At 40.3% G+C, this 18053-nt stretch overlaps 1 protein-coding gene and 1 pseudogene across 1 annotated transcript in view; one reads left to right on the top strand and one right to left on the bottom strand.

Moving 5' to 3' along the window:
• LOC126035462 (uncharacterized) overlaps nt 1-18053 on the bottom strand; it is a 212868-nt gene that overhangs the window by 58414 nt on the left and 136401 nt on the right. The gene's annotated exons all lie outside the window — the stretch shown is intronic.
• Nucleotides 1-18053, top strand: part of LOC126035585 (uncharacterized) — a 44484-nt pseudogene that overhangs the window by 13352 nt on the left and 13079 nt on the right.

Raw genomic sequence — 18053 nt, 5'->3', positions numbered from 1 at the left:
GGACACATCAATACCACATGTCAAAATACAGCCTAGAGGCTTCTCCTACTACTCCAGCTTAGGGCACTGATCCAGAAGACAGTTAATTCCACAGCTATAAGCAGCACAGATACAGCAATACAGATGCTGCAAAGCAGTGCCTCTTAGCCTAAGGGTGTCTTCCCAGTGAAGTAGAAATATGATGTCCCTGTCCTATAATTCTACACAGTGGTCAACTGCACCAGAGGAATCTCCCCACAGCTCCACAGAAATCTCACTCATTTTACGTATGAGACGCCGCTTCAGGCAACAAGTTTCCACCCAAATGCAAACACGTCAACCCGTGCCCCCCCCCCCCTCCCCCCTGCCAAGGGGAGCCAGGGAACTGCCCAAGGGTGCTCCAGCTGCCAGGCACCCCTGGACCGCTACATCTCCCATTCCTGTTGGGGCCTGTGACCCCATGTGAGAGACTGAAAGAGTTAATGTCTCAAACATTGTGGTGGGGCAAGTTCTGCCTAACCACGAACTCTACATAACAATGAACCATGCCTAGCAAGGAACCACAGGTGAAAAGAAGCCGATCAGCACAGGACATCAGCAACAGGACTGGAGGGCATGCCAGAGGCTGCACAGCTCCATGTTCTTATATGCTGTTCTGATATGCTGAGCAGGGCAGCTCACCATGCATGGCCAAAGATCAAACAATGGTCATGTCTGCAGGGAAGAAGCTACTCCCCAAACAACCCCCAAGCCCACCCACCCATTTCCTGAAGGTTCTGAAAGCACAAACTGTACATGACACCTGATTAGCCTAATGAGTTCCAGTGCCTGCCTGAAGGAGGGGCAAGGATGATAAAAGGACACAAACTGAAGCCCCAGGTGCCCGCGCCCACCAGAACTGGACCCCTAGGCTGACTGGACCAATGCTGGACCCAGTGTATGGATTGTCCAGCTCATAGTTCACAAGCAAGTTTCACCATGTCTAGTGCACACAGGTGACTCATGGGGGGGGGGGGTCACAAAAATGACCCAGCCTTGGATTGCCTTGAGGCCCTGTCTCTCTGCAGAGACGACTCACTCACGGGGAGCTGTGTAGATAGCTTAGCCCTGGGTTGTCTGATAAACCCTAAAGTAAACAGGGCAGTGGCTGCACCATTCAAAGAACCAAAACCTGAACTGAGCCTTGAAATCCCTTAACAAATAGTATGCCCTGAGTCTCAATCCAACCACTATTCAGTTACCTAAGGAAGCAAGGTAAAGAAAAGCTGGAGGGTTTCAGCTTCATTTTCAAAGGACAACCTTGTGTACTCAAACAATCACAGACCAGCAAAAGAAAGAAAGATAAGGGGAAACTCCATTCAGATATACATAATCCATTTAGGCCTATATCATAATCCACTCAGACATAGTCATACACACCATTCCACAAGTCAGGGGATAAAAACCCTAAGATTCAGGTTGGAAAAGGGGGAGTCACTTCTCCAACTATACAGTTGGCTTGTGAAGGAGAGCCTTCCCCACCTTGATCGGGATGCTGGTCGAGGTAGCTTCCCTGGGATTGAAAGCCCTTACCTGGAGGGGTAAGTGCATATTGTTCATGCTTTAAGTTTGTAAACATATATGTGCTTGTGGTTGTCTGTGAATCGCTTGTGGTTGCAATAGTGTACTACTCTTGCTTTTAGAATTGCAATAGTGCATTACTCCACTGTATCTGTAAAACCTGCAATAGTGGCATGTTAAGTCTGTGAGTGAAGTTCAAATAATTCATTTGCTTGAACCTTGCAGTTAAGTCTGCGAGTGAAGTTCAAGTCCTTTGCTTGAAACTTGCAGTTAAGTCTCTTTCTGCCACACCCAGGACTGGTGAAATCTTTCTCTTTTATCTTCCTTCTTCTCTCTCTGTCTTGCTCCCTTTCTCTTTCCTTTTCCATAATCCCTACACCTCATCCCTGAATTGGCATAAAACCATTGACCAAGTCTGGGACTAGGAGTGGATGCAGCCGCCCCTAGGCTCTTCTCTGAGGAGTCTAGAAAGCAAGGGTGTCCACTCTGAACCTCGTGACTCAACAGGAAGGCTCTCCTTCTTCCCTGAGTTGATGTATATGGTTACCACAGGTTACATGGTTTACTCAGGTAGTTCCATGCCAATTCCTGTTGAGACAAACCTTGCCACCTACTGTTAACACCTTCCAAGTTCAGTTTGCTTCTGCCACGAATAAAATGTTTAACTGATCGTTTGGTGTCGTTAGCCTGAGGGAATTCCGAATTCACCAGGACCCCTCCCTGGTCTGTCCAGCCCGGGTTGGGACACCCTGAAGTGCCCAGTGCCCAAGACTCAGCCTGAGGCAACGCTGCGGATGCCTCAAGGACCTACACCCCAAAGAAGAGGCAGGTGAGCAAAAGCTCCACTCTCTTGCCTCTCCTTTTTTTCACCTGGGTGGCCTCCCCTGGGCAGAGCTGCCATGGTAATGAGCGGGAAGGAGGCAGGAGCAGCCGCAGGCGTCTAGCCCTCAGGCCAGCCAGGTGTCCCTTTCCCGTGTTTTCCTGTCTCTGGCTGTAGTTCCGGGGTTTATGTTAAGGAGAATGGGAGCTCCCTGTCTAACCATTTTTGTGATGTTATTTGTATCCTGCTTTTATTACTCTCTTTCCGAAGGTGAACTCCTGGTTTTCAGTCTTTTCTCCTATCAGTTTTCCCAGGGCTGCTGTTACTTTCCTTTCTCATCTCTGAATTTCTTCCACTAGTCAGTTGTTTTGTATTTTTTGACATGAGACACTTCCCATAAAGCTTACCTATTCCCTTACCTAGTATAGAGCCCTCTTCAATTCCACAGTCTCTTCTGGTTCTGATGAATATAATGTACTCTTTGCACACTTCTTGTTGATATTCCTTATCCATGAGTGGAAGGTGAAAACTTTAAAGAAATTTTGAAACCGTGAAAGAAAAACATTTTTCCCCTTAGGGGGAATTTTTTTTTTCTTTTGCAAACTAAACTTGTTTGCGAGCTGCCCAATTTGTCCCAAGCTTATAATTCTTTAACAGGAGGCCTTGTTTTTTGAAAACTTTTGTAGGAAGGATTTATGAAATGAAAAAGTCTTCACTTTATTTTTAAACTACAGCAGATAAACCTGCTATTTGAAAGTGACCTACAATGCACAGTTGTCCCTGCATGTATTTTTTACCTAATTATGTAGCTCTAAAATGAGATAAGAAGGAATAACATGTTGAAAGTGGAATGCATTAATATTAATGACACGCAAATAAAATGTCTTAAGTTTTCAGGTTTGGCGTACAGATAGAATTCTAATCTTACCATACAGAAAGAGGGAAATTGCAAGCTATAAAGAAAAACATCTGAACAAACATGACACTTTGTTGTATATACTTTATAAGGTAATTAACAGCATAGTATTAGAGACCACAAGTCAATTTGGCTTGCCGTACAGAGGCCTGTAGTATCTCCTCATAATATGTATATTTTGAAAGTTTGTGTAAAATCAATCATGGAAATTTTGAAGGTCAACTATAATCATTATAATAATTTAAACAATTTGGAGTGTTGGGTTTTTTGGCTGTATATTCAGAGATTTATTTCATATAATGTTTTCATATTGATGGAACGTATTATTGGGGGTGGGGGAGAGAGGGATAGGACTTTTTGTTCCACCCCAACACCCCTTTCCAATTTCCAAAGGTTATATTTTCTTCTTTTTTTTTTCTTTTTTTTTTTGGTTCAGGCCCTCTCAGCTCTGCTGCTGAGCCTTTTTGCCATGATAAAAATTATCTGTTTGGGCTTTTTTGTTTGTCTTCTTGTCAGAGGAAAAAAAAAGTACATCGCATCTCAAGACTGCTTAGTTTCTTTATTAGCCTTCTGTGGGGGACTTTGCTGGAGGCATTTCAGAAGTCTTAATGTATTACATGAACTAGTTCTCTTTTATGTTATGGAGACATTCCAAGACTCCTAAGAAGATAATTATTTTCCTTTGCAAAAAACTGTGCTTGTTAGACCTTATCAGATCATGGCAATCCAGACTTTCTAGTGTTCTGTTTTTAATTATTGATGCAACATATTTGCCAGGAAGGCTTAGTAGAAACCTTTCAGTTCTCTAGAATACTTCCATTGTTCAGTGAGACATACTGATTTTTTTTTCTTAGCCACTCTACTATTGCATACTTGAACTTCGGAAGGACTAGTTGAATATTTCACAGCTTTTAAATTATTCATTTGTTCAACATATTTTTCTCTGCCTCATTTTTGTTCTGAAGATGAACAAAAGGTTGACTTAAGAATTTATGCATCATTAAGAAAGCAGAATGTGGTTTTTCTCTTTAGCTTTTTATCATTTTTAATGTCTCCTTGTAATCTCTACCTATTTGGTGGGTTTAGTGATCCATTCAAGTATTTTTAAAGGCTTCCTGCATCTTGTACAGTTAGGAAATTTCTGTTGGTTGTTTTACCTTAAAAAAAAAAAAAAAAATTCCCTTTGAGTGCCATTTTGGCCCTTCTGTTTTTTCCCCTCTTAATTGCTATTGTCATTTATGCATCTTTTTATAGATTTAACTAGGATTGTATTTCTGAATTTGTATGTGTTTCTATTTGATCCAACAGTTTCTCAAACTTTTAAATTTAACCTGTCATGATTTTTCTCTTGGCTGTCCTGGTGCCCTCTTTACTTGGTCACCTGCATATCTTTCAGGTTCTTTTGTTGTTGTTTTTTTCTAGTAACCTCCAGGACACTTGAATTCAGAGTATTTGATTAACAAATGCAAGTTATCATAAGGAGAATAGATTAAAATATTTATTAGAAGACAGAGTAGAAGTAACTATGCTTAAGAATTTGCAGGTATATGGAAGAAAAGCATGGCTTTGTAGATGTGTACTTATTCTGGCATTGTTTCTTCAATAAAGTTGTCAGAAAATAAAAAAACCACAAGTACAGATGATCAAAGAAGTTTTGAAAATTTAGGACTTTGTGATTCAATAAAAAAAAAAGCTATCAGTGTCTTCAAATTTTACCATAGTAATATGGTTAGCTGATTTTACTGAATAATTGGGTACTAGCTAGACCTATAGGGAGTTAACTGAAAACTTTTGATTCAAAGGGATTGCTCTGTTACATATTTGACCTACAGTAGAAGGTATGATTCAGTAACCCATTAATATTTATTGTAGATCTAGATGGTAACTGTTCTATTTGCTTGTTTATAGGCTGAAAAATTACCAGAAATCATCAGTGACACAGTTTGTCCTGTAGATGCCAAGGAAGAACTCTTGGATGAATGTGAGAGTATTTGAAAGCAGATGGAAGAGGTATGCAAATCACAGGTGTTGGACTAGATTTGTTGTAAACTTTTCTCAGCATTTTTTTGTTCATCTCCCCATCCTTCACTGCATGCTTACCTCACCCCTGTGGAATAACTACTGGAGGTGACTTAGAAATTAAACCTATATTAAAGGTACGGCATTGCTCACACATTAAGGAAAGGCATAACATCGAAGAAGCTCATCATTGGCCTTTGAGAGGGAGACAGGAGAAAAACCAGGAACCCGAATTGATAAAGTTGAGAGCGAAAACAATAAACTTGTGTGTGAGAACAGTCATCTTAAGCAAATTTTGGAAAGGGTGAGTCGGTTATTAGATTATATGCAACCTTCTGTTCCCATCAAACAGATTCGTAGACTAATGCGTAACCCAAATTTTGAAACTTACACTGTAGAAATTTGGCTCAACAGTGATGATGATGAGGTCGAAGGAAACCCAGATTCTGATTCTCAATTAATTCCCTTACAACCTCTGGTTAAAACTGAAACCGCTGTTGATGATGATGATGAGGTACACACTTCTGTGCGTACCATCCCCTGGTCACCATCCGAGTTGATGAAAATACAAGAGAAATATTCAAGGCAACCAGGAGAGTCTGAGGTTGAGTATGTGTGGCGAGTCTCTCTTGAGGGGGGAGACCAAATTATGTTAGATGAGGAAGAAGCAGGAGGCTATTGGGGGCCAGGAGTCTTTTTAAGCACCAAGCCAGGAGGTCTTAATTATTCCTTAACTGCATGAGCGGCATATTGGGCAGGTGGTATTGGTCCTCAGGAGAGAGGGGAACCACTGGAGATTAGAGCTACAAGCTATTCTGATCTGGCTGCAGCAGTACAGAAAGCAGCTTGTATACAAGCAATATATGACAGAAACGAGTTAAGGAAATCCCCAATGTTGGCTCCTGGCATGATTAACCCCTCTCATTCGCAGCCTTCCTGACTGTCTCAAGACATTTGTAGCAAATACTCAAGATCATATAAGAGCTGCCCTTAAAGATGCTAATCACAATTGTAGCCAAAGTCAGCACACCCACATACCCACCTGGAGTGAATTTGTACAAGAAATAGATAGGTATGGACGCCGAATCGGTTGGGTCAGTTCATCCAGTGGAAAAACCCCCAATCAAGCCCTCCGAGTTTGCCAAGTCCATACCTAAAAACTTCAGTCTGGTGGGAGGTTCAGATCTAATTCAGAATGGAGTGAATTGTGGCATAAAGCCCTAGATCTGGGTGTGCCTCAACAATTTTTACTGGTGTCTCTACAGAGGATCTCCGTGCATTAGTTTAGTCTTTATCTAAGAATAACTCAGTCGGGGAGAAATGTTTAACTAGAGAGCTCCCAACCGACACAAAAGGTGTGCCTTCTGCATCAGAACAAAACCTAATTGATTTGACAGAACCCCAGCAAAAAAACTTCCATCCCCGGGGAAGGCAGTGAGCCACCCTACCCGGCAGGTATTAGCAATTCAATGGCTTTCTGACAACCATTCTGAACCTGTCATTGCCATTCCTGCCAGATCCTGGAAAATGTTAATAGAATTTCTCATTGATACTGGGGCACAAATGTCAGTAATCACTAACGAAATGGCACAAACCCTGGGTGTAAGACCTGGCCGACGCAGAGTCAAATTCACAGGGATTGACGGTGTGGTAAAGGAATGCCCTACTGCAAAAATTACCCTCTGGTTGCCAGGGGAGTGGAGATTAACCAGGGCAGAGGTATTAGCAGGTGCCGCACATACTAATCTCTTGGGATTTGACATACTGCGTGGGTGAACGTGGAAACTCCCAGATAGGACTGTGTGGAGTTTTGCACAAAATGGAGAAAAATCAGGCACAATGAGATTAAGTCTGTTAGAAACGTCTATACCTTTACCTTCCTCCAAAATCACCAACATTTGGCAATATCTGTTGCCTGCAGCAGCACTCACAGGGATTGATGGGGTGGTAACAGAATTGGAAAAAAGAGGTATCATTAAAAGGACTCATTCACCTTATAATTCACCAGTGTGGCCAGTGAAGAAACCAGCCAGACAATGGCGTTTCACAGTAGATTATCGACAGTTGACCACTGGAATTCAGTGCTCACTCTTTCAATGATACCAAAAGCAGATATTCAGACCTTAAGAAGGGTTTGCTGTCCCTAGTGCAAGTGCTGAAACGAGCAGAACAAATAAGGAGAGAGCAAAGTGTAATCATTCAGGGACATTTCTGCCTCTTAGATATAGCCCGTAAAGGGATGCCGTGGTTTCAGTCCAGCTGGTAACAAAGGACCACTCAGCTGCTCTCTCACTCCTCCCGCCCCCCTTTGGTGGGATGGGGAGGAGAATCAGAAAGGAGATAAGAAAAAAAACAAAAAAAAATGGAACCTCGAGGGTTGAGATAAGGACAATTGACAATTTACTGGGACAACACAAAAAGAGAAGTTACAACAACAACGGTACTAATAAAAGAATATACAAAACAAGTGATGCACAGTGCAACTGCTCACCACCCGGAACCTGACGCTCTACCACTTCCCCCACTGAAAGCCCAGAGGACGCCCCCATCCCACTCCCCATTTATATACCGAGCATGATGTCACATGGTATGGAATAGCTCCTTGGCTATTTCAGGTCAGCTGTGCCCCCTCCCAGCTCCCTGTGAAAATTAACTATCCCAGCTGAACCCAGGACAAGGGACAGCACCACCAGCTGGCATTGTCCAGAAACCCACAGTCCGTAAGTGGTATGCTTATTTGGAAAGCATCAATGAAATTATGCCAATCACCAAGGGTAATATTAAAATGTCTAAACTGAAAAAGGACATAGATGAAACTCTGTTTTTTCAGTCTCCACCAAGCAAACCATCCCCGATCCAGGAAGCACGTCTGTTGAAGGAAGGCAGTAATCTTACAGGGGTGTGGTTCACCGATGCATCATCTCACCAAGAAAACAATGAGCGGAAATATAAAGCTGTAGCATTGGAAGTGGCAACAGGAGAAAGACTGATTGAAACAGGTAAAGGTAGTGCACAGGTCGGGGAACTTAGAGCTGTCCTATTAGCCATGCAACACGGTACTAGCTATATCTACACCAACTCATATGCTGTTTTTAAAGGAGCCACCGAATGGATAGGCCACTGGGCAGCCAATGATTGGCAAGTGAACAGAGTCCCAGTCTGGGAAACCGATAGTTGGAAACAACTGTTGGAAATAGGAGAATAGAGGGACTTACACATTGGTTGGGTAAAAGGGCATGATCGTTCTAACTTGATTGCTGCTCAGTTCAATCAACAAGTGGACAGCCTCACATGGCTGCAGCAAATTGATGTTATAAACGATGATCAAGAATGGGAATGCTTACTCGAATGGTTACATGTTAAGCATGGCCATACTGGACAGGCTGATTTGTATCGGGAAGGCCTAGCCCGAGGATAGCCTGTGTCAGTCAAGCTATGCGAACAAGTGGTGACTGCCTGTTCGCAATGTCACCTATGACTTAACAAGGACGATCTGAGCAAGGCGCCTCCCCTCCATATTTGGGATAAGAAAACATTGTAGGACTCTTAGCAAATTGACTATATTGGCCCATTGCGCCCATTGGGTGGGAAAAAATATGTCCTGGTAGGGGTAGAAGTTATATCTGGTCTTACCATGGCTGCTGTTTTTGCATTGGCCACTGGAGAAAACACAGTTAAGGGACTTAAAAGATGGTTCAGCACACTTCCCCTTGCAGAGGAAATTCAAAGTGACAACGGCTTACATTTTACAGCTACAATAGTACAGGACTGGGCCAAAGAGGAAGGGATTCGGTGGGTATTCCATACTCCCTACTATCCTTGGGCTAATGGCATCCTCGAACGCACCAATGGATTGGTTAAGCATTTCGCAAAACCTCATGAATCTGGGTGGCATTTGCAACTCAATGATGCCATCTATCAGTTGAATAACTGATGGAGTGGGGATGGCTGCCCCAAAATGAAAGCCTTTTGTGTGTCTGTCTGCTAACACAATCATCCCAAAGGTTCATACCAAACCAGGAGAATATCTTACAGGATTTCATACCAGGCAACCTGTACTGGTGAAAATGCCTCAGATTGGAACAGTACCAATGGTACTAACCACACCCAAAAATCTCTATGCATGGGAAGCTAGAGACTGTTCAGGAAAAATACACTGGATTAGCACCCAGTGGATCTCACCTTCTTTTTAACCCTGTTGGTCAAATAAGACCGAGCAGATTTTTTTTGTGTGTGTTTACAGAAACCCTAAATGAACTGCATGTGGATGGATGGATTGACCTACGCTAACCTTGAGTGTATCCAAGGAATTTTGTCTCTCATCTTGGGTGCAGTATTATTTTATTGTTGCATTATTTTATTGTTGTGTGTTGGTACCTGGAAAACAAGTTTTTAAGATGATGAATCAACAGATTGGATTCATGTGTATCTTGACAATGCAATTTTTTCTGATTTACAGCCAAAGGGACCCAGAATGGCCATGGTCCCAAACTTATGTTAGACACACTGGGATTATGGGAATGCCAGGGAAAAATTTACACTTGGCCACCGTAGTTATGCATAGGACCGAAGTGTTTTCAAAACACGAGTGGATCTGGGATAGGTGGTATCCACTCCTAAGAGGTAAAGCTGGAGACAAAATTCAGGCAGGGTGTAGGATGATTAATGGGTTGACCCATGAAAGCACCACACAAATAATAACAGCCAACACTTTTTTAGACCCAATAGCAACAAAGCATTGAACCACCGATGAACAGGACTGCTGGCATAACTTCACTCTGGTGGAACCCACTATTGTGGTTTGTCTTTGGCAACAACACAAAATAGGATTGTCATTCAAGGTTAAAATAGATATGGTTGGACCTGACCCAACTACACTGCCTAACCTAGTCCCACCTCCTCCATCTGAAACACCTGTCAGTACCCATACAGAGACCACACTATTGAGTGGAATTAGAAATCTACCCCTTCACAACATACCTTCTGCTGATGACCCTTGGAACCATGCACTGTCAAGATACACTGCAAGCGTAGGAACACCACAAAACAAGAGAGATTTGAATCTCTCCACTCTTGTTATACAAGGAAACAAGGTATATTCCAGAGGTGAATGGAGTTGGAAAGACTCTCCTCAGATGGCTAAACTCCAAGCCATTCCAGGAAAAAGAATACAAATCAGCTGCCAAGTGATCAATGGGTCTACCTATCGCAGACCAACCAAAATTAAGACAGTCTATGTTGATTCTACCAGACCGAAAGACTATAACACTGAGTGTTATAAAATAACAGAACCAAATTCAGACTGCTGGTATAACTTTACCTTTATCAAACCTATTGTTGTATATTGTCTTTGGGGTTACAGAGGCACTGAATTATTATTTGAGTTTATGATTGATACAGCAACCTCTGTGCCAATTGTAAAGAGTGAGAAACCTCTGTCCCCACCGACTTTTGAAAATGTATCCACTCGTCCTCTTATTAGTCTAACTCCTTACATCTTTAACATCGGTCCTTATATAATTAAAAATACGGGTCAACAACAAGTATTATTTAATCCATCTTATTTTCTCAAATGAGTGGAATTATGAATGCAGATCAACATCTCTGTGACCAAACCCACCTGCTCACCATTTCTGAGCACGTTTTATGCAGGATGGTCAGCATGGTTGCATGGATGAACCCTCACTCCCTCGAGACGATCAAAGAGAGATGTGACTGGAATCTTAGGAACAGGATTAGGAGTCTTAAACAGCATAGACGCTGAAGTGCTTGCAAATAAACTGGTCACAACAACCAGTGATCTAAACAAGTTGAAACATCCTCTACGATATTCTCTCTTAGCTTTGGGAACCAACCAATGGCTTTTGTCAAACATACTACCTCAGTGGGAAAAGGATCATCAGGTGATCATAAATGCACTTGATGCAACCCAAAACAACATTTCCCCGGCTCTTAGTTGTATCCAAGCTCAACTGTGGATGCAGTCAATGGCAGCCACAATCATAAGGGAAGGTGAAGAAGGCACCTTACCTACTGAAATTCGGAAAATAGTGTGGGACAATGCAACTGAATTGGAGAAGAAATTTCAATCCTGTTGTACCTGGTTAATTTCACTTATGATCCCACTGAGAGTAAAGCCAATGCCTTTGTCTTAATGATACGCAATGCTTCGGTATATACCATATACCGAATCATTGCGCTGGGATTAAACCATGATGGAACTATACTCTATCCATTGGAACATAGAGTATGGGCCCAGCAAAATGAAAATAAATGGCAACTGTTGACGTTGATGCCTGCATCACATGAGAACAACAAGGATTTATTTGTGAGAGCAATACCATCAAAGCTCAAGACGTGTCATGACACTGAACAGAATGTTTGTCATCCTGATGAAACCCTGGAAACTGTACTTGTATATATTGGAAAAAGGTGTGTTTGCATGAGAACTTTTTGTAATTTCATATTGGTAGATAACAATACTGTAGATACAAGTAATCACTCAAATATTTGTGTCTGTAACTTTACTAAAATGATGGGATGTGACTGATTATTCAGCTCCGTTTACCTCTTATCAATTGATACAATCTGACTATATGTTAATTTGTGATTCTGGTAGGTTGACCCTGGCTGGGTGCCAGGTGCCCACCAAAGCTGCTCTATCACTCCCCCTCCTTAGCTGGACAGGGGAGAGAAAATATGACAAAAGTCTCGTGGGTCAAGATAAGGACAGTTTAATGAAGTGAAAGCAAAGGTCACGTGCGAAAGCAAAGAAAAACAAATGATGTTATTCTCTACTTCCCATCAGCAGGCGATGTCTGGCCACTTCCTGGGAAGCAGGGCTTCAGTATGCGTAGTGGCTACTCTGGAAGATAATAGTAAAAGGATTGGAATATACAAATCGAGTGATGCACAATGCAATTGCTCACTACTCGCTGGCCGATGCCCAGTTAGTTCCTGAGCAGCGAACCGCCCCTCCTGGCCAACTCCCCCCCAGTTTATATACTAGGCATGATATCACATGGTATGGACTATCCCTTTGGCCAGTTTGGGTCAGCTGTCCTGGCTGTGTCCCCTCCCAACTGCTTGTGCCCCTCCAGCCTTCTTGCTGGCTGGGCATGAGAAGCTGAAAAATCCTTGACTTAGTCTAAACACTACTTAGCAACAACTAAAACATCAGTGTGTTATCAACATTCTTCTCATACCAAACTCAAAAACATAGCACTATACCAGCTACTAGGAAGACAATTAACTCTATCCCAGCCAAAACTAGGACAATGTAGCAAAGGTTCCATGGAGTCCTGCTACACAATCTCGCAAATGACTAACATAGGCAGCAAAATGGAGGGGTGTGTGACTTTAATAGCCATTTGGACTATTTCCTAATTAATGTATATGTAATTTGTGAAAATGTATATGGATCCCTTCATTTTTGCTCTGGAACTTTGTATTTGCAAACTACAGTTGTTCCCCATTTGTGAATATCATTAAAAAACTGATGTGCTTGAACTGGAAATTAAATGAGCAATGCTGAGTGCGTGAATGTGAGCTCCTGTATCCATCAAATTTTGGGGAACGTGCAAAAAGGTAATGCTGGCTCACTGTTTAGTTGCTTGTAAATTGTAAATAGGAACCTTTAAAATGGAATTTATATGAGGATCCCAAATTTGGAAAATATAATAGTTAAGCATTGACCTGGTTGGGTGAAATATGTAGGTTTTATAAATCTCCATTTTGCATGACTTCATTAAGTGTATTCAGATAGTTAATATATTTTACTGATTAACAAAATGAGTACTTTTCTTCAGAGATATATCTGTTGAATACATTCAGATATTTAGTTACTAGTTAATTACTAACAGTCTCTTGCTAGTAATGAACTATGTTCTAAACTATTATTTAATCAGAACAAATAAAAAAAATGTAGATACATATTCAAATGCATAAAATACAATCTTTTTCTCCCTTTAGGACTTGGGATAAAATCCTAAAAGCAGAAATAAATTTTGTATCATTTTAATTGGGTGTAGATTCAGATTTTTATACTTCTTTGCTGTTTTATTGAACCACATCATACCCTTGCAATTAATATTTAAACTTTGGAGATGTGCTTTTCTTGAAAACTGTCATGACAAGACAATGAATCAGTGGATTGCACTTAGTGATAGAAAGTAGGGAGGAGAGGAAAAGGTCATGTTATACCCTCTGTCAGCAACTTTCATGGGATCTTATTTCAGCCCTAACATAGGCACTTGCATTTTCATTGTAGCTGGTGAAGAAGCTATGGGTTTTTTCATTGCTGTTGACCTTGTCACTAATGTTCACTCCTTAATCACCTCGAGACTGTAATCTTGAAATGTATTCTGTGTGGGTTTATGCTTTAATTTTGGGGACTAATTCTGGTCTACAATGTAATAGTTTACTTACTGAGCAGTATATTTTGCTGGGAATATATAGGGCATGAGAGAGACACATCTGGTGTATGTATTTGCTGTATGCATTTGTCTGTTGAAAAGACTGTCCTTGATTTAAGGTTGCTGAATGGTAGTGTTAATTTAGTTATAAGTTTTTTGTCCAGTTACTGGAATATCCAGAACATTTCATACACCCTTTTTTATCAAGTTTAAAGGATCAAAGAATGAGCTGATGGTATTGTCAACAGTAGTGCTCCAGTATTATGAAAGAGATGACACCACCTGATTTGGAAAACAAGAAATGTTTGTCTAGTGATTATTTCTTTTGTTTTGTGGGTTTTTTCCTTTATTTTAAAAGGTTTTCTTCTGAAGATGCACTTTACAAAATTATTTTGAGTAGTGAAAAGCCAAACTTAAGTTTTCAATTCTTGATATTTTTATTATGAGAACTTGGCTGATGATTCTTAGCACATTTTTCTCTTCAATTTTTTTTAGTTGATGAAAAGCCAAATGCAATCTGCAGTGCCTTTTATGGAATGCTTGACCATATAAGCAGTACCTTTTGTATTTAAATGTATGCTTAATTTCTTATCAGATTACTTGTAATATGATATCTATATGTAACTGTCCTGGGTTCAGCCGCTCGCTCACTCCTCCGCCCCCCTCTGGTGGGATGGGGAGGAGACGGAGGAGAGAAAAGAAAAAGAAACTGGAACCTCGAGGGTTGAGATAAAGGCAGTTTACTGGGACAAACACAAAGAGATTACTACAACAACAACGGCACTAATGAAAAAGTATACAAAAAGAGTGATGCACAGTGCAACTGCTCACCACCCGGGACCCGACGCTCTGCCACTTCCCCCACCGAAAACAGAGACCACCCCCCGGCCCGCTCCCCATTTATATACTGAGCATGCTGTCACATGGTATGGAATAGCTCCTTGGCTAGTTCAGGTCAGCTGCCCCGGCTATGCCCCCACCTCCCAGGTTCCTGTAAAAAATTAACTCTATCCCAGCTGAACCCAGGACAGTAACTTAATGTATTTGAAGAAAAATTATAGGTGCAGGCCCCAATTTCAGGAAATGGAATTGTAATAATGAATATATTGTTTCTCCAGAACATAGTAAGAAATTAAAATAAGTACATTTTTTTAAATCTACAGTCGTTTAGTTTGGGCTTTTCTTCATAAACTTTCCTGAACCGATGTTTTGTCTAATTGCTTCTATATTTTCAGTGATTACAGTGTGCTAGAACAATAGTTCTAAAGGATTTCTGTTGAGTCCACAGATGTGGTTTTGATAGAAGATGTATTTGACTACTGGTTTTTTGGAAGACAGTCTTTTGTTTAGTCATCACACATATCAATCACAGTCCATTTAACCTTAAATTTGTATCGAACATACATCTAAGGAGGAGTGAGGATGTGAAGTATTGTCATTGTTTCTAGTGGCTCATCTTCAGTTGTGGTAATTGTCTGACATTGCAGAGGAAATTAGGGGGGAAATTCCAACTCTAACTACTTCCGATTTCCCCCTTTAAAAAAAAAAAAAAAGAATTAAAATATTTCTTGATCCCTGCAAGTGGCTTTTTGAATCCTTTAAAGAAATAAGTGGTCTTTTGCGATAGGCACTCTTTCATTTTGTGTAAACTTAATAATTGAATTTCTATCCCATTCTGTCTCATTTTACTCCAGTGCAACTCAGCACACTTCAAGAGATGCTTCTTTTCTTGTTATATAGCTTTCCTTGGTAATGATGCGAGTGAAAGCTTTAACAGCGAAGTATAATTAATGGCAAAAAAGAAGTCCTGAAAGTAAGTAACTGCTTACATGTAAGGTATACTCATATAAACTTCTGCAAAGTCCCTTTCATCTAGGCATCTTAATCTGTGTATATATTGAATGTCTGCTAAATTGTACTATTATACTGTAACTACTTAAAATTAAATATTTCCCACAATAGCACGTATGTTTCATTTATATATCCTTTTAGCACTTTAGTTCTAAGTTAATAGAGAATTGAAAGTGAATTTTACTATACCTTAATATTATGATTCTGGACAAATAAATGTATAATTTGTATCACCATTCATCAGTCAGAAAAAAAACTGTTAGCACATCTCCTAAAATGTTTTGCCCCAAATAAAAGTTGATTATGCTGTTACCCTCCCTCAGTTTTTTTTTCCTTTCTGTGCTTGCTTCTTCTCCTTCTTCTGCTTGTACTTCCTTTTTAGGACAGAACTACTTTGGCAAAGAATTTTGTCTTCATTTTGTCTTTTAAGAAGCTGATATATTTTCTATCTTTGCAAGCATTGCTAATAAACTAACAAAAAATTACTCAGACATATTTTTAACCATATGTTGTGGTTTAACTCCAGCCAGCAACTAAGTACCACGCAGCCGCTCACTCACTTCCCCCATCCAGTGGGATGGGGGAGGAAATCGGGAAAAAAGGTCAAACTTCTGGGTTGAGATAAGAACGGTTTAATAGAACAGAAAAGAAGAAACTATAATGATAATGATAACACTAATAAAATGACAACAGTAGTAATAAAAGGATTGGAATGTACAAATGATGCACAGGGCAATAGCTCACCACCTGCCGACCGACACCCCGCCAGTCCCCGAGCAGCGATTCCCTGCCCCCCCCACTTCCCAGTTCCTAAACTAGATGGGACGTCACATGGTATGGAATACACCATTGGCCAGTTTGGGTCGGGTGCCTTGGTTGTGTCCTGTGCCAACTTCTTCTGCCCTGGCTGGCCATGAGAAGCTGAAAAATCCTTGACTATAGTCTAAACACTACTGAGCAACAACTGAAAACATCAGTGTTATCAACATTCTTTGCATGCTGAACTCAAAACATAGCACTGTACCAGCTACTAGGAAGACAGTTAGCTCTATCCCAGCTGAAACCAGGACACCATACCGCCTTTGATTTTTTATTATTATTATTAATATTTCACAGAAGTGTTTTGTATTATGATGTATTAGCTGAAACTTTGAAATAAACCTTTAGTGGTAAACCCACTACACTCTAATAAAATATCTAGGTTGGATTTAACAGGGGTCAAGCTTTCAGATCAAGAAAAAGCAGTAAAAGACACTTAAGTTTATTTTAACAGCACAGGAATCCAGATCACTTATTGATCCCTAGAAGCACAATCCACTAAGACAAGTGGTAGCTTTTATAGTTGTTAGGCATTATCAGTGAAAAGGTATAAATTCCTCAGTTCTTCAAAATGCCTTCTCTACATAAGCATCAGTGCTACCTGATTTCACTCTTGTTGCAAGGCTGATGTGGCTAGACGCTGTGAAAATAAAACCATTCAGAATCTAAGCACGAGTAAAGTAATCTGGTCTTTCAGATGTCCCATTTGGAGACTCCTAAAACAGTTTACACTGCACTATCATTAGTATTTTGGTAGCATTAACTGTTATGTCTCCTGTCAAGGACCTGTTGGTACCTTTCAACCCAGTAAAACTTATTGGTTAATCTTTAAAGTGGATACACTGACTCATTTGAATATATTTATGTGAGAAGAGGCTTGGGCTTTTTTAGTGTTTCCACAATGACAGAAATGTGTTGTAGACAGCAAATGGTGATTTCCAATACTTTCTCATTTGGCCAAATTGGAATGCATTTTTAGATGAACATTAAAGTAACATCTCCAGTTTCTTTCCAAGTTCATGTACTTGCTGAATATTGTGATCAAGTAATAGGAGCTGGAAAAAATATTTCTTCTTTCTTATAAATAGATATTGTTGCTCTATTAGAATAAATTCATAGTTCATGTGCTTTGTAAGCCTGTTTCTAAGAATGGTAAGCTTCAAATGCTTCTTAGAGGTATGTAGACGAAGAGTATGACACAATGAATTTGGGAAATACTTGTTCTTGGCTGCTGTTCATGAATAAGCTGCTGGCTTAAAGCAAAAGAATTGAAAGCACTTACAATTTTTATCTGGGTAAAATACCTGGAGATGTTAGCTTTCCTTATTAAGATATGCAATTATTTTAAACTTTGAGCTATTTGCTTAAAAATATTCTTGGGACTTCACCTATTTTTATTGGCTTGCTGAGTTGCTTCGCTCAACCATTCTTACTTGTTCCCAGCTCATAAAATTTATTATTAGAAATTATAATTTTCTACTAGAGAAATTATCTATGTGTACTGTAATGCAAATAATATAATTTTGCAATCAAAGCTTTGCATTTTTCGCTACCTTTCTGAGGAAAGGAAAAAGAAGTTGCTGCTAAGAATTTCAAGAGTTATACTGCTTGTATGAAAATTAAGAGTTTACTGTGCTTACATCTTCTGTGTCCATCTTTCTAACTGTTGTTTCTT

This window comes from Accipiter gentilis, chromosome W (genome assembly GCF_929443795.1).
Source record: "Accipiter gentilis chromosome W, bAccGen1.1, whole genome shotgun sequence".
NCBI classification, from domain to species: domain Eukaryota; kingdom Metazoa; phylum Chordata; class Aves; order Accipitriformes; family Accipitridae; genus Astur; species Astur gentilis.
This window is presented reverse-complemented; position numbering and strand designations above follow the sequence as displayed.